Below are 13,413 nucleotides of genomic sequence, written 5' to 3' on the forward strand. Positions count from 1 at the left end.
GACTTTAAGGCAGAGTGAACTCGAGCAGTCGGGGAGGCTTCTTGGGACACACAGCTGCTTTGTGATTAGGATCAGCACAGTAGAGGCAAAGATTATAAGATATTTGACGTTGCTTCTTAGCAAGACTCAACTTCCCTCTAATGAGTCGGGGAGTACCAGAAATATCCATCAGGACCGGAGCAGTAGGTTCAGGACTATGCCCCGAAGACTCAAGCTGGGATTCCTGAGTCTGGGACAGAAAAACAGTGGCGCGGCGACTTTCCTGACGACGTTCAAAGAGACGATTGTCACATCGAACAGCTTTGTTGATGGCGTCCGACAGGTCCTTGGGATCCTCCATGGTGAGCAACAAATCCTTGACACCGTTGTTGAGGCCGAAACGAAATTGGTCAATCAGGGCCCGCTCATCCCACTGAGTGTCCAAGGCAAGGAGTTGGAACTCTGCAGCGTAGATTGAGGTAGGATGAGACCCCTGAGAGAGACGTCTCATCCTTGTGGTAGCAGCCTAAACCCAATCCGTCTCGCCAAAACATGCTTCGAGCTTCTCTTTGAACAATTGAAGATCCATCAACTCCGGAACCATGACCCCTTTCATGCTCTTCTCCAGAAGAGGAGAAAACCATGACAAAGCTGCACCCTCGAGCAACGTCCCAATCACGCCGATTTGAGACTTGGGAGTGGGGTACCGCCAATGTTGAAGTGCAAAGATCAGCTCCATTTGGTTCAAAAATCCACGAAGCTCCGAACGCTTGCCTGAAAATTTCGCCGGGAAACTCACCTTCGGTTCAGGAACTTTGCTGGATCCTTGAGCCGAAAGTGAAGCAAGCTCCTGCTGCATGCGAAGAAGGGTTGCCTTCAGCTTAGTATTCTCAGACTGGATTTTTGCAAGGACTTCAGCAAAGAAATCAGGATGGCTTGGAGACTCCATTGGCAAAAAGAAAGAAAAGAAAGGGGGAAAAAGACAAAGGCAATCAAATAATCAAAACGAGCTAAAAGAAAAGCAAAAAGCATAATCTGAATCAAACTGTCAAGACCCCCAACTAGATCAAGACTAGAAAATGCTAAAGACAAAGAGAAAAGCTAGTGGAAACAAAGAAGAGGCCTTAGACTGGCGTTAATTCAGATTGTGGAGAAATGGAACAAGGCTAACCTATATATACTATAGGTTGATGAATCTCCACCACTCTTGGATCGAGGACGGCCTAAATATAGCTGAGGTCAAGGAGGCGCCACATCAATATCAGGAATGTGGCTCAAGACTCAGGAATCGGGAAGTGTCTTGAGAGTCAGGAATAGGGAAGTGTCTCGAGAGTCAGGAATAGGGAAGTGTCTCGAGAATCAGGAATGTGGTCTGCAGGTCAGGAATCCGGCGAGAGTCAGGAATGTGGTAAGAATTGGGGGATTCCTGACAATAGGTTTTTGACTTGATGCCATCAATCTTGTGGCTTGGATGGTATTTGTAGCTAAATACAGTCACTAAGGAGACACTACCTCCATGTTTGAAAGCTTTCACAACATGCAACATCTTGGCCTTCTTCTTGATAGCTTTACATTCCTCTCAATCATTAGCATTTGTAACTATGTGGGGTTTGTGAAACAAGGAAAAGAGTGCTTGTATGCAATGGAGACATTTGTCCTAAGTGTGAGCATTACCAAGGAGTGATTGATCTTTTGGGATAAGTAAGCCATTTAAATAAGATATTGATGGTGTTAAAATTTATGCTTCTAGAGCCAAGCTGTGTAACTTGGATTATTATTTTGAGCGGGTGTAAGAATTGGAAAAATATGCAGGTTGGGAAGATTGCATATGACTCTTTGGTAAAGATTGATAAGAGGAGCAAAGTTGCATATACACTTATGGCTAATCTATATAGGAATTAACATTTGCCTGCTTGTTGAAGGAACAAAAGTTGGCAGTTACGACCAAGAAAGCACTAAATAAGCACTCCATTATAATGTGTGATGTTGTGATGAGCCAAGAAGATCCCATTCAAAACCTCAATTTTGGTGATGATGCTTTCTATCCCATTGCTCCACAGATTGTTCATGAATTTCATCTTTATATGATATTGTAAAAGGAAAAAAAGAGTTGTGAAATATTTATCTCACATGATAGAAATTAGTGTTGCATACTTTATGCTAAATACTTGCTCATATAGAACACTTACTAAATTTGTGGTGACATAATGCTATCTAGGATGATGTGGCATCACTTTTACATGGTAATTTAAGGTGTCATGACCCAAGCATACATGGCATACCCCATGACAAAAATATTATACACATAATCATGTTTTGATTGCTTATATAGCAATCAAAAAGTGATTGTGTGCATAATATTTTGCATGCAACTCAAAAAAAATAAAATAAATCCACACATGTGTAAATATATAATGTTCCCATGCACAATCACATATTTGTTGCCATACCTTTGTTTCTAAAATAAATCAACTACTCAAGGTTTTTTGACTTTGAGAAGGCTGTCACCTTTATCTACATAATACAAATGAATTTTGTATAATATTCATTCTTTGACATTTTGCAATAAATTAATTTCAAACTCTCACTATAATGGCAATGCATGGTAGCCAAAAGATTCCTGCCCCTCATTCATTTTGATCATTTTCAAGGGCTTTGCTTTTTCACTCTCACATCACTTAGAGGGACCTAAGTCCACATATCAATTGAAAAGGCAAAAAACCATATTGACTTTAGATGTTAGGAATGATGCAATCCATCTTTAATCGTGCAAAGTTTTTCTATAATAAAGCTTTCCTCTTCAAAAGCAAACCAAAGATTAATTTCGTGACCATGGCTTTAGTTTATGTGCAAGTTGCACTACAAGCCAGCAATCATATGCTGCTCTTTACTGGGATCCAGTAAGACAGGCTCAAGAATAGGAAGCACCGGTTTCACCAGTCAGTTCTTCACTAATCAATCAAGTGGTAAGACACCAAGCTGGCTCTAGCTTGCAATGCAAGTGAAAACACAAAACAAAATGCCTGGAGTCAAACTCAAGCCATACAAAACATATAAAATAAAGTGGTAACATGCCCAGGTTAAAACAGTGCTAATTAAGTTCCTAATTATTAAGATGGCTACTAAACATCTCTACATTTTATAATTACTCGGATAGAGGCATCAAGAGGGTCCATGAAGCTTAGTCCAGCAAAAATTTGTGAATTCATTCATTCATTCATCTCTGGGCCATGTTGTGACACAAAAGTTGTGATAAGAAGGTTTACCTATCACATTGGGGCGACACATATCTTAACTTACAATTGAATGTGGAAAACCAGAACAACAAGCCTAGTTCTAAGGTATAATGGAGTCATGCTTGATCATCTCATAAACATGGTCCACACTCTTCTGGAAAGTCACACAATCATGTGCAGCAAAACAATTACCAGTTGTGGCAATTAGTGCCATTGTAATACTTATTGTGCAGTGACAAGAGGTCATTTGCCATGACAATGTGGTCATCCAAGATCTTGATGAGCTCACAGATCTCTCTCAGGTTTACAACCAATTCCTCAAGCTTGATTCCCACACAAAACTCAGTTATGATGCATGCCATCACCTCCATGAATCTAGTGCAGTGGTGGAGAAGCCAATACTCCTTGCTGCTCGGGATCATGTTATTGATTTGGTGTTTGACCTCCTGGATGCTATCCAGATAGATTGATAAGATCTTCCAGTGGTGACTGAAATAAAGACTCTTGAAGCTTGTCCCTCACTTTGAGTTGCTTTTCTTCCAAACAACATCTCCTTTGCTTGCCACTCAGATTCCTCTTCTCTCAGCCAAGAGCTCAATGAATGGCTCATTTCCAACCTTGGTATCATTGACGAGAGTGCCAAAAAGAAGATCGTTCAGTCAAGAGTCATGCTCTTAGCTTGTTTGATGCATCCTAATGGTGAGTAAAGCTTTTTTTGCCTGTCCTCACATTTTTGCCCTTGCTTGCAAAATAGTGATAAATATACAAAAACGAGAATATAGAAGAAGAAGAGTAAAAGAGAAGAAGATAGAAGAGAATAGAATGGAGAGTTTAGCTTCAGACTCCAAAAGCGTGAGTAAAGATAAACATATATTATTCTTTCAACTCTATTTTGCACAAATAGTCATAGGTGGGAGAAAAAATGATTAATTTAATGCAAATGCATACAATAATAAATGAGGGTTGTTTTTTAGCACGTCTAAATGCTATTTATATATTACATGATTTTATAATCATTCCTAATTGTTTTTCGTTTAGGTTGAGTCTTTCTTCTTTGGATGCTTAAACTTAAATGTAACTCTATTTCGTGTAACCTTCCTTCTTTTATTCTGCCTGGAAAGATATACAAGAGAAAATATTTATCTCTTCATCAAATGGCAAGAGAAACAAAGTCCTCTTGATGGAAGCATTTGTGGGTATACTTTTTGGTGGATGACATCCTCTAAGTCAAGCAGCCAAGAAGGTTATGGCGCCCTCAAATCTATCATTTGGAGCATTGCCACCATTGGAATCTACAAAGCATCCAAGGAGCATAATCATCATCATCTTGTGCTACTACTCTTGGTGGAAGTCATGGCAGAGCTCTACAAGGAAATGCCCAATTCCCATAGCTTTTCCTTTAGAACAACCAAGATGGTGAGTATAAGGTAGTTTAATAGTTTATTTGGACATGCACAATTCTAAGACACATTGCAAAATAGCTGATTTACTTTGTCAATGGAAATTGCCATATGTCAATTTGGATGAGCGAAGCTAGCTTGTGCAACTAGTAGTACGCTTTTTATAAAAATGTGATCCATCTCGTGCCTTGAATATCTAGCCTTGTCTCCAATTTTTTAGTGTGATCAGCTCTTTGACAGCATGTCGTTTTCACTTGGAATCCTCTCTTACCCACCCTAGCATCGAGTGCTGGATAGTAGTGGACTGAGACAAGGTGCTTAGATCATCCTGAGCTTTGTCCCATTACTCGGCCCTGATCTCTTTGAAGAGCACTTTGCCGAGGCCTGCAAGAATGAGTGGCTAGTGGCCGGATTAGCAGCTTGGTTGTGGCCTTCTATTATGGGAAACAAAATTGTATTAGAAAAAAAGTTATGGAAGTTAGAAATGCTTAATTAGCATGCAACTAGCTTAATTAGTTATCCAACAGCATAAAGAGACATAACAATCTATCACATCTATCTAGGTAACTAGAAAAAGTTGTTGTGCAATGCATGATCCATACACTGTTGGCTTTTGACCAAGACTTTTTTAAAATTCACAGGAAAAATTCACTTGAAATAACTAACATTTCAACACTTTAAAAAGTGTTATAGAAAAATTAGAATTGTGAGGTCCAAGTGTACGGCTATGATGCTATATACTAATATTAATGTAGTGGGAATTTAGTAGCTGTCAGATTAGTTTCAATCTGGACCACTCATTTTTATATATAAATTAGGGTTTTTGGGTTAATTGATATGCACATTTTCCATATTCCTTTTTCATGTTCCATGCACTCACATTAGTGGAGGAGAGGGGCACCTTTGATTGTCCCTGAGGAGTGCTTAGATTTGGGATTTTGGTTTAAATTTAACTTTTGCATTATCTAAATCTAGTTTTTTCAATTTCCTTTCTTTTGTTCTTTCCTTTTAGGAATTTGGTTTAGATCTAGCTTTTGCATTGTCTAGATCTCCCTTTCCTTCTAACTTTTTTTCATTTCTCTTATTTTGCTCTCTTTTTCATTCATTTTCATGGCAGATCAGGAGTCTTCTCCTCCTTTGACTTTGGAGTAGCAGTTGGTGCAATTGCTTGATGCTATGCGATTGCAATTGAACAACCAAACTCAATTGATGGTGGCATTCACAGCACGTGGTACAACTCCTACTTTTGGTGCCAATCCTTGCATTCAGCCGGAGTTCTTTTATAGGAATCCTGGGGATGATGTGTATTATTGGTTCGATCACTTCACGGTGATTGTCACATATCATTCTTGGGATGATGCTTGATATTTGCATGAGTTTCCCACGTATTGGTGTTGCAATGGTACAATGGTTTGAGTGCAGCCACTCATGGGGATTGGAGTGTTCTCCCATACGTCTTCAAATATGCATTCGGACATGCTAACAATTGTGATGATGCGTTCTAATAATTGCATCATCTTTGTCAAGGGCCATTTGAGTCGGTAATACAATTTGGCATTTGTTTTCAAAGCCTCTTGCTTCATGCAAAGCCAAATATATTGGAGCGGATCAAGCTAAGAATGTTGTGGCTAGCCTTTTGTCAAGATCTTGTCGGACTTGTGCATGCACTTGCTCCAGCCACCCTTGATGATGCTTTTTGCTTAGCATAATGTTATAAAACATTGTTTTTTCCACTTCTTGCTGCACGTCTTTCAACTCCACTTCCTGTGGGTGATGGTCCTATTCTAATGAAGGTTGATGCTGCTGCTACTCGAGTCCAAGGACAAGGGTGAGGACGTGGTTATGGCTGTGATGTTTGTTATTATGCGTGTGATAAAGTTGGTCACACTTATTGGTGTTGTCAGCATTTTTTAGATTGGTGGCCATCATTTCCTGGATGGAGACCTTAGCTTCAATAACGTTTTATTGGTGCTACTACAGTGGAAGGTTTGGACATCAAAATGCATATGGGAAATGAGGAGTCATGCAAGTAATGGAGGGACCTTATGCAAATAAGTCAATCTTTCTTTTGGGAGTATCATCAATGGCTTCACTCAACACCAGTTCATCTAATGTTTACTTTCCAAGCTCGTTTTTATAACAAGTGGTCTCCTATTATTCTCTTTAGATTAGTTGATACAAGTTTGAGTTTATCTTTTATTGCTTGACCTATTGCCATACGTTGCTATTTACACTTGTGTCGTGCAGTAGAGTCAGTTTCATTCTTTATGGCAACAGCTGTACACATGCATGTGCATAGGATGAGGCAAACTTTGTTGTGCATATGGGCAATTTCGAGCTTTGGTTGTAGTTATTGTGGGTGGTGTCGAGTCAAGCTTTTGACCTCATCTTTGGTATGGATTGGTTGCAGTGCAATTATGCCAAGTGTGACTTTGAGACTTCTCCCTCTTGTCTCATACTTCCTTATATTTCATCCATTCCTCTCATTTTCGTACCTCTTCGTTGCTCTACTTCTACCTTTGCTTCCATTACTTTTGTCCCTCCATTACTTCCTCCTATGTTTTTGTTTTGTGTAAGGAACCAACTCCCCGAGGTGTCGTAGGCTAAAGGATCCCTGAAAGCATGACTGACATGACAAAGAGTTCATCGGATGGAACCGAGTCTGAGATTGACTTTAAGGCCAACTTTGAGACCAAGTTCGAGATAGAGTCCGGGATCGAGTCCGAGACTGACTCGGAGACCGAGTTCGAGACCGAGTTCGAGACTAAGTTTGAGATTGAGTCCGAGATCCGAGAACAGGTTTAAGACCGAGTCTGAGGTCAAGTCCAAAGTCGAGTCCAAGATCGAGTCTGAGACCGAGTCCGAAGTTGGGTCTGAGATCAAGTCCGAAATCAAGTCCGAGACTGAGTTCGAGTACTAATACAGGTCAAGGGGTGAAAGCCCAAAGCGTGCATCTCCCAGGGGGGGTTGCAGGGGGTTCCAAAAGTATAGTAGGGATAGTGAGGTCTAGGAACTAGTCTTGAAGGAATTCTCCAATGGTTCTTCCAAACTGACTTGAGGTTAAGACTAAGGTTGAGGAGCCTTGAGTGGGAGTGAGCATGGACTCAAGTGGTGCCAAAGGGGCCACTCAAGGAAGTGCTCAAGAGCAACTCCCACTCCCGAAAGGGAAACCAAGTGCAGTGCTCCTGGCTCATGTGGAGTGGTGCCCCACTTGAGTACCTTGTGGCTCATTGGTCTTCGCCTTTCCTAAGGGCTTGGACCTTCCCCTTGGGATGGAAGTGGGGGGGTAGAGGTAAGCCATTAGGCCACGGTGTTTCGCCCCGGCGTCCTAAAGCATATGTTGCACCCAAGACTTGGGATTTAGAGGGTCCCATGATCAAGTCTTGTGGTACCAAGGGATGTTAAGAACCTGGAGGCTTGGTGTGCTTGGCTACTTGTGTCTGCAGGGAGTGTAGCTGAACCTTAAGTCCAGTCTAACCCAGAGAGGGGGATTGGGAGAGATTTGGGAATCTGTGGATGGATGGCTAACGCTCCATTGCTTGTGCAGTGAATAGCTGAAACCAAGTAGGACCAAGTAGGAATTGGTACCATAGGCGGGAACCTTGGAGAGGGAACTTAGCTAAAGCCAAGGCGGTGTTGGTCGAATAGACGAGGTAAGCTGGCAAATTAGAAAGAAAAAATTTATGGCTTACAATTTGGTATCGAAGCCTTTTCCTCAGTTCTAGCGAAGGATAGAGGCGGATTGCTGGGAGATGGCAAAGGTAGGGTGTAAACAAACCAAGGCAGAGACGGAACCTCCACTAGAGCTTGAGCCTCCGGTTGAATAAGAGGCTATGGATGAGGAATCCTTACATGAGGAGGACTTTAGTGAGGAAACTTTCAAATAGGAGTCTGGTGGTGAGGTTCGGTTGTCCAAGGCTCGATTGGACGTTCTAGAAGAACAATTGGCACAGACCAACGCCTTGCTAGAGACTCTTGTATGCAAGCTAAAGCGTGACGAGAAGCGGAAGAAAAAACAAAAGACTGTGGATGCTGGCAGCGCAAAAGGTGCAAATCCTTCGGTAAGGACTGAGGCAGAACCAAACAAGGTCGAACAGACCGAAGTGGACTCAGTCCCTCAAGCAGTTCTGAAGTACAAACCAAAGCCCCCACCGGTCTTCAAGGAGTGAATGACTATAAGGTGGTGGAGGATTGGTTTTACGATATGGAGGACTACTTTCAAGTATTGTGGTTACCGAGGTCAGAGAAGGTCCCATGTGCAAAACCATACTTGGCAGATAATGCCAAGTCATGGTGGAGAATGATAGAGGCCAACGAAGGACTGGTGGCCACTTGGGAAATGATGAAGGCAAGGATCTGCGCGACATACGTTCCTTTAAATGCTACTTTGCACTTAAGGGATGAGCTAAATAGGTTGAAATAGACTAGAATCATTCAAGAGTATGTGAATGGGTTTATGGCAAAGAGGATACTGGTCACAGATATAGGTAATATGGATATGTTCCATGCCTTCATATTAGGGTTGCAAACTTGGGCTCGCGGCGAGGTGATGCGTTGGAACCTGACCAACTACAAGGAAGCATTGGATGCGGCTATCAAGGTGCATTTCAACAATAACCTGTGAAAGGGGAACACGACGGGGTCGGGGTCCATGTTTAACAAAGGGGCCAAACCAAGGGGAACATATAGCAAAAAGAAATTCAAGAAGAGTTTCTCTAAGAATGAGTCATTAGGGTTTCGGAAGGGTAGATCTAGTGGCCAGCGAGTGAGTACAAACCCATGGATAAGAAGGGCAAGTTGGCTAATAGCGTGGGGAATAACATATGCTACAACTGCGGTGAAGCGGGACACTTCTCAAGGGAATGTCCTTACCTGAAGAAGGCCAGAGCCAATATGGCCATTAAGTCGGGTGAAATCCAAACTGAGGTATATGATTTAGTCCCTAACTCAAAGTTACTCATTACACGAGCAACTTTGGTAGAGAGTCATTCGCGACATCTACTAGCCCTTTGAGGGAAGCTCGGAGGTAGCTTTGTTAAGATCTTTATTAACACGGGTGCTTCGGATAATTTTGTGGCTGCAGACATAATCTGGCAAGCCAAATTAACGGTGCAGCAGCTGGGCAAACCAAGGACAATAGAATTTGTTCAAGGTAGCCAAAGCACTGATGAGGTACTTCGACAAGTGAGAGTCGAAGTAGGGACATGGAAAGTAAATATGGATTTCACCATATTAGATATGGCAGGATTTGATGTAATCTTCAAGATAGATTAGTTCAATCAGTTCATGGTAGCCCTGCATGGACAAAGTAGAAACCTTGTGGTACTAGCGAATGCCCAAAAAAGAAGATCCAGGGTGGAGGCCCAAGATCTAAAGGTAGGGTAATGCAAGGCCAAAGATTCCTGCCTAAACCTAGTGTCCACGAGAGGACAACTCACTAAAGGAACCAAGGCAGCATTTTTGTGCTTACTCTTGGTGAAGAGTGACAAAAAGATGGGAATGGAAGAAGTACCTTTAGTGATCTAGTGGGTGTTGGACCAATTCTAGAATACCATGCCGGAAGAGCTACCGGCGGGGTTGCCCCTCGCACGACCAATAGAATATAAGATTGAGCTGGTCAAGGGTGCTGAGGCAGTGGTTTGTCCCCCCATTGTTTGAACAAAAAGGAACTTGAGGAGCTCAAGCGCCAACTAGAGGAGTTGGTGGACAAAGGGTATGTTAGGTTGAGCAAGTCGCTGTATGGGGCGCTGGTGTTATTTGTGAAAAAGAAAGATGGATCTATGCGCATGTGCATAAACTACCGGTTGCTCAATAAATATATAAAGAAGAACAAATACCCTTTGCCAAGGATTGAGGACCTGTTCGATAAGTTAGGAAAGGCAAAATCTTTCTTGAGGATTGACTTAAGGTCAGGATACTACCAAATCAGGGTAGCAGAGGAAGATGTCGAAAAGACAACCTGTCAAACAAGGTATGGGAGTTTTGAGTTTCTAGTGATGCCCTTCGGGCTATGCAATGCATCGGTAATGTTTTCGGCATTGATGAACCACATCTTTGTACCCTATTTGGATCATTTTATGGTCGTCTATATTGACAACATCCTGATCTATAGCAAAATGTTAGAGGAGCATGCCGAACACTTGACGAAGGTGTTTGAGAAACTAAGGGAACACCAACTATATGTTAAAGAGAGCAATTGTGACTTTGTTTAACAAGAGGTAAAGTTTCTCAGGCATGTGGTGGGCAAGGACAGGCTCAAGGTGGACCCCGAGAAGGTCCAAGTGATCCAGGATTGGGAGCGACCATTGAATGTACACGAGTTAAAGGCATTCTTGGGGTTATGCAACTACTACCAAAAGTTTATCAAACATTATTTGAGAGTAGCCTTGCCCTTAACAGACCAAACGGGAAAAGGGAATATGGCATAGACAGTGGAATGCGAGGCAGCATTTGTCCACCTCAAAAGGAAGTTGAGGAAGGCTCCTGTGTTGGCGTTACTAGACTTTGGTAAGGACTTTGAGGTAGAAACGGATGCTTCAGACTTTGCATTGGGCGCAATTTTGAAGCAAGACAACCATCCAGTAGCATTCTTCTCGAAGAAATTGGACAAGGCTCAATAGAAATGGCCTGCCCATGAGAAAGAATTGTTTGCGGTGGTCAAGGCGCTCAAGGAGTGGTGACACTACCTTGGGAGACACTTCAAGGTTTACACGAACAATGTGGCAACGAAACACTTCTTATCACAGCCCGACTTGAGAGGGAAACAAGGTCGCTGGGCCAATGCTTTGGCCGAGTTTGATTGTGAGATTCTGTAGAAGCTTGGGAAGAGCAACATTGTGGCGGATGCACTAAGTCAAAAAGCGAGCTTGAAGTTGGCAATATCCAGCGCGACAGCAACCTTTTGGGATGATGTGCGGACAGCATATGAGAACAATGGTCTAGCACAAGAAGTGTTGCTGAGGAATCTAGAGGCATGGGAAGCTCACTAGAGAGGTGAGTTGCCAACAGAAAAGAAAACAGGCTATGCGGAATGCAATGGACTCATCTATTACAAGCAAACGAGAGTGTATGTTCCAGAAGGGGAATTAAGGAAGGTAGCCTTAGAAGAGTGTTATGACGGACGTCTTGCGGGACATGGCGGAGTGCCTAAGACGATGGGCTTACTCAAGAGGAAGTACCATTGGCCAGATATGGCTAAGGATGTCCAAGACTATGTAAAAACATGTCCAACATGTCCAACATGTGAGCAGGTCAAAGTCGTGTCGTCCATGGAAATGTTTTACGATGGACTTTATCACGGAACTCCCCCCAAGTGAGGGGTTTAATGCGATATTCGTGGTGGACCAATTTTTGAAGATGGCACATTTCATACCCACCACAACAGAAGTGAATGCGGAAGGTGTGGCGAAACTATTCTTTGAACAAGTGGTTCGAGTGTGAGGAGGCCAGAGGAGATCATCTCAGACCGAGATAAGATCTTCACCAGTAAGTTCTGGAGAACTCTCCTGGAACAGTATCACACCAAGTTGAAATTCAGTACAGCATATCACCCATAGACAAGTATTGGGTATTAAGTCAAGCTGGATAGCACTAACACTTCTTAATAGATGGACAAATGGAAAGGGTGAATAGGCAGCCGGAGGATTATTTGCAATGCTATGTTTCCGGATACTAGACTGATTGGGTAAGTCATTTGGGACTTGTGGAAATATGCTATAACAACTCACCACACTCAAGTATCAAGGTGAGTCCATGGGAAGTCATCAATGGGCGAGCTATTGAAGGCCTTGTGGAACTTGGCATGGCTGAGTATCATGAAGAGTTACCCACAGTGAAGGCATTCACGGTGGAAAGATTTAACATTTGGAATCTAGTGAGGGATTCCTTGGAACGGGCTCAACAAAGGCAAACCAAGTATGCAAACCAGAAGTGTTGGGACGTAGAGTTCCAACCTGGGGAGAAGGTGTGGTTGAACACTAAAAACCTAGGGTTACCAAGTGGGATCAGCCAGAAGTTGACCCAAAAGTAAGATACATGTATTCCTAGAAATGAACTGATCTTGAGTTTTTTAAACAAGTTTGCGGGGCCTTACAAGATTGAGGCACGAATCGGTAAAGTGGCTTACCCCCTCCGACTTCTTCGAGAGATGGAGAAGATGCACCCAGTGTTCCATGTGAACCTACTCAAGCCATACTTTGAAGATCCGCTTCCCAAGGACCAAGTGAGACCTTTACCTGAGGTTATCCAAGGGGAAGAGGAATACGAAGTGGAGGCCATCCTCAATGCACACAAAAGTAAACAATAAAGACGCAAGGTGAGAGAGTTCCATGTGAAGTGGAAAGGACTTCCACACTCTGAAGTAACATGGGAACCGGAGGAGAACCTAACGAACACGTGAGATCTAGTGGAGGAATTTCTGCAAGGCAAAACTCTATGTACTTATGTAAAGTTCAATTAAAGTATTAATTTGTGAAGTTGAGCAATGGCATATGTTAGGACCTGAAGGTGAGCTGAAGGTAAGCTAATTGGCATGGGTTAGCTAAGTCGACCAAGCGTAGAGAACTACGCCTGACTCCCCATGGGGATGTTGAATCCATAGACATATTCTATGGAGGTTGGGTTCGAGTTCCAACCCCCTAGTAAAACAGGGTTGGGTTCAAGTCCCAACCCCATACTAGGGCATGGTGGGGTGAGGGGTATAGGGACACCTATATTCTGTTATCATGGGCTCTTGGCCGGGGAGGCTAATTTAGGCACACCACTAAGTGGGGGGATGCCCTCGGAGACATGGCCAACAA

The sequence above is a fragment of the Selaginella moellendorffii genome, unplaced genomic scaffold (assembly GCF_000143415.4).
Source record: "Selaginella moellendorffii unplaced genomic scaffold, v1.0 SELMOscaffold_34, whole genome shotgun sequence".
NCBI classification, from domain to species: Eukaryota; Viridiplantae; Streptophyta; class Lycopodiopsida; order Selaginellales; family Selaginellaceae; genus Selaginella; species Selaginella moellendorffii.